The 10998-nt window shown below is 34.4% G+C and overlaps 1 protein-coding gene across 2 annotated transcripts in view; it reads left to right on the forward strand.

Moving 5' to 3' along the window:
- The first annotated feature begins 1415 nt into the window (after positions 1–1415).
- bach2b (BTB and CNC homology 1, basic leucine zipper transcription factor 2b) overlaps positions 1416–10998 on the forward strand; it is a 199870-nt gene continuing 190287 nt past the window's right edge. For both annotated transcript variants that reach the window (XM_073816721.1, XM_073816722.1), the window contains exon 1: positions 1416–1791. The gene's annotated coding sequence lies outside the window, so the exon portion shown is untranslated. The remainder of the gene's footprint in view (positions 1792–10998) is intronic.

Here is a 10998-nt window from a genome sequence, read left to right on the forward strand (position 1 = left end):
AAACAGTAACATTTTGAAATAGTTTTCCTGTTTAAATTAATGTTATTCTTGTGATTTCAAAGCATCATTACTCCAGTCACATCTTTCAGAAATCATTCAAATATTTTGATTTGCTGCTCAAAAACATTTATTATTATTATTATTATTATTATTATTATTATTATTATTATTATTATTATTATTATGTTGAAAACAGCTGAGCAGATTTTTTTCAGGTTTATTTGATGAATAGAAAGTTCAGAAAAACAGCATTCATCTAAAATAGAAATCTTTTGTAAAATTATAAATGTCTTTATAATCACTTTTGATCAACTTAAAGCATTCTTGTTAAATAAAAAACAATTACTACAATTTCTTTACTACAATTACTTAACTGTTGTAAATATTGATAATAATAATAAATGTTTCTTTAACAGCAAATAAACTTGACAAATGGGCAAAACCTAGGATAAAAATGCAGAATTACAACTAATTAGTATTTGGGGTGAAAGTAATTCATCTTTTAATGTCATAAATTGATTTTGGTGTAAATATGCCTGAGAAGATTGTTACACTGAATGACATTTTAGTGGGTGTCTTCTGTAAATTAGGGAAAAATGTATGATATTTATTTTTTGCTTAGAAAAACAAAAATGCTATTAAATTAAACAGAAAACTTTTTAATATTTTGGGGAGAAGGCAGTATTACACTTGTTGTTTGTATGTTTAAACCCCGTTTCATCTTTGACCCATGTGTTGCCCTTAGAAGTTTTTAATTTGCTATTACAAAAAGTGAAATTACAGCATAGCTGAAAAAAAATGTTCATAACACCACACTGTCATTCAGTGTAACAATATTTAGGTAAGAATTCAAACAACATGCTTATTCTGACTTGTACACATTCAAATATATAAAAGAATAAGGGAACATATTCAATTATATTGTGTTTTAAATTCTTACTGACAAATGGGCAAAACCTAGGATAAAAATGCAGAATTACAACTAAATAGTATTTGGGGTGAAAGTAATTCATCTTTTCATATGTCATAAATTGATTTTTGTTGTAAATATGCCTGACGAGATTGTTACACTAAATTACATTTTAGTGGGTTTCTTCTGTAAATCAGAGAAAATGTATATTTATTTTTTGCTCAGAAAAACAAAAATGCTGAAAACTTTATATATATATATATATGTATATATGTATATATGTATTTTTTTTATTTTATTTTTTTTTGGAAAACAACCATTTAAAGCAGTATTACACTTCTCAAAGCATTTGACCCATGTGTTGCCCTTAGAAGTTTTCCAAGACGTGGGTTCGAGCATTCGTTTAGGATCAGCCTGTACTCTGCTGTGCCCGCTGCTCCAATTCGCGAACAGCGGCTGCGCACATTTTTGGAGTAAGGTGCCTTGCCACTGGAGGCAGCAACGCAATGCGCAGCGCAGTATGTTGTGAATGAGGGATGGGGTGACGTCAGTGCGCGAATGTCAACAATGTAGCGATTGAGAGTAGGCGTTTCATTCGAGTGTAACAAACAGAGGAGACGGAGCCGCACGCTGCAGAGATCACCACAAACACATCTACATCCATACACACATTTTTACCAACACTTTTCACCACCATAAACGTGCTTGTTTTTCCTCATAAAGAAAAAGAAATATTAAAAGAGCGCAAAACGTGTTCTCCCTGCAGCCTGGGGGCTTTAGGAGTCTGCAAGGAAGTCATCATGTGAAAGGAAAAAAAACACATATTTGCTTGCTAAACGGACAAAAGGGCTGGATCACAAGGAAAAGAAACGAGGCTGAAGGTGAGTTGCATGCTTGCTTGTTTTGCTCGATGCGTCCTGTTACATGTGACTCGCCACGGAGCACCAAACTTGTGTTTTTGAGTCACAGGGAAGCTTTGAGTCACGAAATATTGGCAAATATCACTGAAAGGGGAAAAAACTCGACCGCATGGGTTTGCTTCAGCTGAAAACACACTCCCGTTTAAACGTAAGGTTACCACATCCTGTTGTGCAGCAGTGACAATAGTTTGAGTGTGTTTGCTAGTAGTGGGATGCACTGCGATCCTGGGGGGAGGAGGGGTCAGGCATGGCTTGTTTTCGCGTAAAGAAAAGAAGTTGTCACTCGGCCTTGACCGATCATAACAACGACGGAGACCCCCGGTGTAGATTCCCGCCTCCTTTCCTTCCCATTGAGTGGATAAGTTCAGAAACAAAGCGTGTTGAAATCCTAATACAGTTAATAATAATCATTCGCAAATCTTTATCATCATATGATGTCCCCCAAGTCTATATCTGAATACAAATACGCATAATGGGCATCGCGTAAAAATCATACCAGCCGGTCTAAAAAATGTGCTTACTGCATTGGCTTGTAAAAATGGGAAGCAAGCCGTCTTTGTTCTGCGATGTAAACCTCAGCCAGTCTGATTAATCCTCATAAAATCAGCAGAATATTTGCTGTGTAAGGGACGGCGAGCCTTATTTGGCTCAGCGGCCAATGCAAACGTCTCGACTTCCATTTAAAGGAACGGAACGAGGGACCGTTTTCAGCGCGCGCTGGAATGCTGGATCTCCGGTCTTCATAAAGCACCGATGAACTTCCCTCACGATGCAGGTGTTTCACATTAAGTTCCGCGTTGAATAATGTGGCTAATTGAACGCACACCAGCAGAGGTGGATGAAATAAGCGCGAGCGCAAGCGTTTGGGAGTGTGATGTGATGTTTACCTTTATGATGGAGATATGTCTAAATAAACGCAAAATCATTAATTTTATGTTGTTATATATGACTTGGCTGTTTTTTCACTTATGCACGCTATATAATATACAGCATATTTACCTTTGCATATATTTTTCCTTCTGATTAAATTCCCAAAACACTCAAGTTCACTCATTGCATTAATTAATGAATTCCGGTTATTCAGTGAGTGCGTTGACAGGCGTCTGAATGAATCAATGTTATGAGGGCATTTGAAATGAGGTGATGCAGCAGTTTGAGCTAAGCGTGCATTCCTTTGTCTGCGGCGCTGCTAAACCATCCAGGATATTTTTGCTTTGCCCCAGATACATGACAGACTGAAATGTTCAGGCGTGTTGCGTGTTTGCGCTTCGAATTTTACAATTAACGTCCCATTGGCCTAATTGCCTATGCATAGGATTGCTTTTTAAACACTTGTCCTTTTATGAAACTGTTTACACTTGCCCCCTCCCCCTTCTAAGCTTTAAAGGAAGAACTGTATCAAATCCTAGCTAACAAAACCCACGTTTGTCTGTCTTAGATTTGTAAATCGATGTATAGAAACACGTGCATAATCTCGTGTTGCAGATATGACGCCATTGTTTTTTTTCTTCCTCTTCTTTTTACAGTCTCATGCGTTCAAGCTCAGCACTGTCCCTGTTCCCCTCCCCTGATAGAGATCACAGATATACATTTTGCATCAGCAGATGCCTTAAAGTGACAGTTCTTTAAAATAATGCACATTCTGTCATCGTGCTCGTACTTGCACAAAAGGAGAGAGATGTTAGGTTGAATGACAGCCTCAGTCACCATTCACTGTCGTTGCATCTTTTTGCATCATGCATTGAAAGTGCATGGTGACCGAGACTGTCATTGTGCCTACATTTTCTTTTGTGTCTCACAGAAGAAAGTCCTGTGGGTTTTGGTTGCACTTAAATGATGCAAACTGAAGCTGACTTTAGTAAATGTAGCAAATGTTTGGGTTGCACCATATGGTTTAGGGTAATTTACCTTGTGTATGCTAATCAGTCTATTAGAACATAAATGCATAAATAACAAATATGTGTTGTTGTTTTTTTTTTGATGCCACAGGGATTATTTAGATTATTCTTTTTGCGTTCTTTTGCAAAATGTTAATAGCTATTGAAAATAAAAAAGCCCCAGTTTATACTTTAAAAAATTAATATTATAAATATGTGGAAAATAATATGTGAAAAATACATTGCATTATTACAGTGTAATACTGTTAGCTGTATTATTTGTTCAAATACATGTATTTACTTTATTTTAATCTTTTTATGAACAGTAAGATTTTTAATGTTTTTTAAAGAAGTATTTTCTGCTCACCAAGCCTGCATTTATTTGATTCGATGTATAGCAAAAGCAGTAATATTGTGAGTATATAATATAGTAATATTTTACTATTCCTAATAACTGCTTTCTATTTGAATATATTTTAAAATGTAATTGATTCCTGTGATCAAAGCTGTATTTTCAGCAATATAACTTTCATAACACCTTCAGTGTCACATGATTCTTCAGAAATCATTCTAATGTGCTGTTTGCTCTTCAAGAAACATTTATTAATATTATCAATATTTAAAACAGTTGATTTATTTTTTTCAGGATTGTTTTATGAATAGAAAAATCCAAATATCAGCATTTGTCTGAAATAAAAGCCTTTTGTAACATTATACACTATACCATTCAAAAGCTTGGAGTTTTTGGGAAATAAATTATAAGTGATGATAAAGATATTTATAATTTCTATTTCAGATAAATACTGTTTTCTGAACTTTCTATTCATCAAAGAAACCTGAAACAGCCAGTTTGAACATAATAATAATAATAATAATAAATGTTTTTTTGAGCAGCAAATCAGAATATTAGAATGATTTCTGAAGGATCATGTGACTGGAGTAATGATGCTAAAAATCAGCGTTTAAATCACAGGAATAAATTACATTTTAAATTATATTCAAATAGAAAACAGTTATTTTAAATAGTAAAAATATTTCAAAATTTTACAGTTTTTGTTGCACTTTGGATAAAATGAATGCATGCTTGGTGAGCAGAAACAACTTCTTTAGAAAACATAAAAAACTGGTAGTGTACATTTCTTCAGCAAACACTCCTATGCAGCCAAACTCCTGTTACCATACATAAATCTCCTCCTATCCCAAGTCATGTAAGCTGTCTTGTTGAATTTGAACAGATGTACATTTTCTTATATGGAAAAAAGGGAGTGCGAAAAAAGCCCCTGTCAGCACTCATCCTAAAATCATAATCTCAGGAAGGATGAGTCTGTCTGACCTGAGTCTGCAGCGCAATTAACAGCTTCATTAAGATCCCCCTCCATTACTAATATCCACCCTCAGTGTGTTCTCTCTGCAAGCCATTCTCTCACGATTTGCTTTCTTCGAACGAATCAGAATTGTTATAGATTTATTCATATGGCAAATTCTCTAAATGAATGAGCTGTTGTATATGATCTAGAGTGACCGAATGTACTCCATTCAAGTTTAACAGTTTAACAGCAGGTTTTTGTCTAGGCGTTCTCATGTTGATGATTCATAGGCTGACAGGTATTAACAATAATTTTTCTAAAGAGCCAATCCCATTGTCGTTGATTGTTTTGGATGGCATCGAGTAACGAGTGCAGGAAGACATACCAATATTTCACATCAACCTCATTAATGCCTAATGATTGATATTGGATTAAGTAGATTTGAAACTCTCATGCATCACAGTGCTGGAACAGCAGTGTTCTGGTACATTAACGTTTTTGCAAGTTTTAGCATTTCTTCTCTCCTGCCTGTTTGAATAAGCCCACCAGTAAAGCTCTTCGAGGAGAATAAGAGCCTTGGGTATGAAAACATGTTCCCATAGCCGTCCCACGTCAGCACTAAGGCATGTTTGACCGAGTTCCAGCCTCTGAGAGGGAGAAAAAGGAAAAGAGAGAGAGATTTGAGAGGGCAAGCTGAGCCATTTAAGTTCAGACAGGGCTTTTGCTCTTCTCACATGGCATTTGGGTGGCAGTGAGTGATTGGCGTCATCGGTCACTGCGTGTCTGTAGTAGAGGGAATCTCTCTGTGTGGTGTGTTTGTGCCAAGGCAAATCTCACTGGCTGTTGCCACAGGCCAAATCCTGATTGGGCTGTTTTGTTTTGGGATTTTTAGGATCGCCTTAGTCCAGTCAAATTCTCTCGTTGAAAGTGTTTGACCGTCATCCAGTGCTTTTAAACGGTGTTAAAACGCAAATAAACAAATAAATAAAACGATTGACAGCCACGGTCCACATCTGGCCTGAATTGAGCTCCAGTTAAAAAACAACAAGCGCAAACGAGCAGGAAGTTTATGGGTGGAATAGTGGAAGCGTTCGGCTCAATGGAAGCCCATAAAAACCACACCAGGAATTCCGTAACAGTCAACAGTCTCTCCGGCCCACGGCGGCGTGCGGAAAGAGAATTCCACTCGGAGCGCTGAATTAACGCAATTACCGTCACGTTCGGATCATTGCTTTTTAAACTCCTTCTTCGTGGGAGTTCTGTTTCAAGCTGAACCGAGGGATTCATGTGTGCAGTTATTAATGGATGACGTGTGTCTGTCGGATTTTCGAGCTTCCTCCTGGCGGCGTCGGCTCTGAGCGAGCAGTAAACACACAGCACAGCTGCTGTTTTGATACTGTCAGCCTCTCTCGCACATAGTAAACCTTCATTCTGCTCTCTTTCTCATTGATCATTTTTTCAATCTACACTACACACTTTGTTAGTTACTAACAAAATCTCAGTGCAATAATACCTCAATATGAAGTCCACTGTACGATATTTATTGTGACATAAACAAAGGCTAAATTTGTACGTTTAACAAGTTAAATTCTTCTATCTAATGCACTTCGAGAGTTCAAAATGAAGAGCTCCAGCCTATGTTCTTAACTTGAAGAAATGAAGTCTGTGAATTGACTTTTAAAGAGGACTCGAACCTCTTTTTAGTTGTGATAGACTGTCTCAGTCTAATTTACATTCAAACTGGTGTTTTAGGAAGCCAAACTAATTAAAATATAATAATAACAAAAATGTATACTATTGTTATTCCTATGACAGTAATAGCCATATATTGTAAAACAATTGCACTGTAAAATAAATGAAAATGAATATTTTAGGTATATTATTTTAGCTTTACACTACAGCAGGAAAATTACAATACTTATTTTCCTAATTTCTGCACTTGAAAGAGATATTTTGAAGTTGGACTGCAGTAACGTTACCCGTTTGAACCGTTCGCTGTCAGCAATTCATACTGCACTTTTAAGGTTTATTTTGATTTTATTTTGACAGAAAACTCCAGCTTCAGTGAACAAAAACACATCTCACTAAAAATCTAGTGAAATGCTGTATTTATCTGCCGTGAAAACAAAGCATAACTGGTGGCCGCTGCGTTCCCAAACGCTGCTGAACTCACAGTACATGCAATAAACAAGTTCACTGGATTAATTCACTGTGAACAGAGACATTTTGAGGTGCGGAAAACACCGGATCACGAGCTGATTGCCAGGACGAAGTGCACGCTTTGCTTTGAAACATGCAGCGAAATCAGACTTATTGTGCTTTCGGGTTTAGTTCGTTTGACAAAAAAAAGACCTTTTGTGTTAGAATAAGATTTTTAAATATATTGTAAAAACTACACTCCCCCCCTGATGTTTCATACCGTCATGTGACCACGATAATATCGAGACATATATAATAATTGATATTGATAATACCCTTACATCCCTAACTTTAATTTAGCAAGGATGCATTAAATTGATTAAAGATGACTATAAAAATATTTAAAAGAGTTCTGTTTAAATAAACCCTTTTTTGAATCCTAACAAAGTATCACCACAAAAATATTAAGCAGCACAATTGTTTTAAATTGATAAATGTTTCTCGAGCAGCAAATCAGCATAGAATGATTTCTGAAGGAGACACTGAAGACTAGAGGAATGTTGAAAATCCAGCATTGTCATATTATACAATACAATATTATCTCTATTTTGTATCAAATAAATGCAGCCATCATGAGCATAAGAGACAACTTACACTCTTAAAAATAAAGGTGCTTTAAAAGGTTCTTCACAGCGATGCCATAGAAGAACCATCTTTGGTTTCACAAAGAACCATTCAGTCAAAGAACCATCTCTTTCTTACCTTTTTATAATCTGAGAAACCTTCTTTTGCTACAAATAACCTAAGGTTCTTCAGATGTTAAAGGTTCTTTCCGGAACCATTTAGTCAAAAAAGGTTCTTCTATGGCATCGTGAAGCGCCTTCATTTTTAAGAGTGTATATGAGCATGAAAATATTCATTATGAATTGTTTTCTAATTTAATATTGCGGCTGTGTAGAAACGGTTTTAGTGTCATTCCAACTATGCCACGAGAAAAATGGAAACTAGCCATACCTGTTTCATTAACAATGAGGGGTGAAATGCAGTTTGATGTATTTTCTTTCTAGATAAAGCTGATAAGTGTCATAGTTTACTCAGCTGTCGATCTTTTTATTTACAGAGCACATCGTCTGGAGTCATTTGTTATTTTTCTTTCCTGTTTCTGTGGCAGGTATTTACCACAAAGTTGTTTGCCATTGTGAAACTATGCTGTTTCAATCTACGGCAAGTTGGGTTTCACAGTGTGAGTGTGTTGCCCTGCAGGTTTTAGATTTGTGTGCGCGCATATGCACATACTTATAATACATCTACATGTTTGATATTGTTTCAAATTAAATTTGTACCACTGTACAGGCCAGAATTTCCCTATAAAGATGATTTGTATCTTTAAGAATTAAGTAGCACAATTATTTTAGCTAATAAAAGTCCTGGTCGAAAATGCTGTGGCAGAAATCATGCATTTACATGTCCAATAGAGTCACACCTCCACAGATTACTTGCTTTAAAATGAATGTCTGTCATCATCTACCCATCCTTATGTCTTTCCAAACCGGTATGACCTTTTCCTGGGAAAGAAATATTTGAAAGCTGATTTTTTCCATACAGAAAATGTGCATGGTGAGCACTAAAAATAATCATATAAGATGAAATTTATTCAAAATGATTGTCACATGATCCTTCAGAAATCATTCTAATATGATCATCTGAATTGTGCTCATTATTGTTTTGATGAACACAAAGTTCAAAAGAACAGCATTTATGTAACAACTGAAATCTTTTGTAACATGTCTCTACTGTGACTTTTGATTAATTGAATGCATCCTTGCTGAATAGAAGTATTCATTTCCGCCCATATAAGTCTAAAGCTGAGTGAATCTCCTCTTGGAGATTTGTGTGTATGAGTCGTCCTGTGTGTGTGTGTGTGTGTGTGTGTGTGTGTGTGTGTGTGTGTGTGTGTGTGTGTGTGTGTGTGTGTGTGTGTGTGTGTGTGTGTGTGTGTGTGTGTGTGTGTGTGTGTGTGTGTGTGTGTGTGTTCTGCTGTGTGGTTAAATTTGGATCTGTCATCCCTGTCAGAATATTCATGCCTGCAGCTGCTGAGTCACATGTGCACTGCAACTGGAGAACCCTGGAGAACGGCAGACCACTAATGCTGTTTTTCCATCTTTCAGACTTGTTTGGTTACTTTCACTGCGCTTCGCACACTCATTCATTTAACTGCGCTTTACTCTGCAACTCATTCATTCTCACATTCTCCATGTGCCAGACATCTCTCTCTTCTCCTCATCTCCTCTGCTTTTTTGTTAGTGTGGGAGTTGAAACCAATAGAAAGTTTAGATCGAAGTGAGGCTGACTCAGTTTGTCCTGTTTGATGGAGCAGTTCGGCTCAACATACAGTACAGCTCATACTGTGCTGACTCACAGACGATAGAACCATTAGGTCCAACAGGTGGCTCACTACCATTAGAGCTGTTAGGTCCAACTGATAGCCCTCAAAGATTCCACATTATAGGAGGTGTATATGTTTAATCCGAAAGACAATGCAGCCGACAGGAAACGAGTCTACATCTATCGCATTGTAAGTCTTAACACAAAGTGACGAGGGAAATTTACCCACCAGACTTTCGCACACAAGTGCAACACAATGTTTGGCTAAAATAAATGTGGTGAAAAGGTTTTTTTAAAATTGATTTATTTCTATGCATTGTTTGTGGATATAAAGCCCATAAGATGCGTTTGTTACAATGACACAAACATATTATAAATTACAGTCATTTGTAATTTTAGAGATTCTAATTATGACAAGTTATATTATTTTAAACATTATATTATGTATTATATAATTTAAGAATGTATATGTACATTTAATTGTAAGTGTTATGTTATATTTTCATTTATATTTAAATGCATATTATATATTTGAGTCTGCAAGTTTAATGTTTAAAATTGTTTAAAATGTAAAGAAAAAGTCTTATGTGTTTGATCAAAAATACACTAAAAACGGCAATATTGTTAAAAATGAGACTATTTAAAATGTTTTCTGTTATAATAAACTATAAAATATAATTTATACTTGTGAGCAAAGCTGAATTTTCAGGATCATTACTCCATTAATCCTTCAGAAATCATTCGATCATTATTTGTTAAAAAAACAGTATAATAAATATATATTTGTAATATATATTTGTGTTCAAAAGCTTTTTTGTAAAAGTAAAAAAAATTGTAACAATGTAATAGTTTTACTTTTATCAATTGAATTAATTTATTAAAAAAATATAATAAAACAAATCTTATCAACATTTCATATCATTTGTGGCAACAGCAATAATGATTATTATTATGAATTATAGCTAATAATTAATTTTATTCTAAATAATTAATTAATGTTATAATTGATAGTAATATATATATATATATATATATATATATATATATATATATATATATATATATATATATATATATAAGTTAAAAGTAAAAAAAGAATATTATAATTATAATATATATATAAAGATAAAAAAGTAAAAATAAATTAATTATTTTATTAACAAGGTAATAGTATTACTTTCACGTTTTATCAATTTAATGCATCCTTGCTGATTAAAGGTATAGTATACTATTATAATACTAATATATAATTGTATTAATTTCTTTCAAAAAATCCTAAACAAACGAAAAAACTTATCAACATTCCTTATCATTTGTTAAAAACATTTGTGCAGCTTAATATATTTGTGGAAACAGCAAAAATAATAATTATTCATTATAGTAAATATATATATATATATATATATATATATATATATATATATATATATATATATATATATATATATATATATATATAT

The sequence above is a fragment of the Garra rufa genome, chromosome 13 (assembly GCF_049309525.1).
Source record: "Garra rufa chromosome 13, GarRuf1.0, whole genome shotgun sequence".
In the NCBI taxonomy this organism is placed as follows: Eukaryota; Metazoa; Chordata; class Actinopteri; order Cypriniformes; family Cyprinidae; genus Garra; species Garra rufa.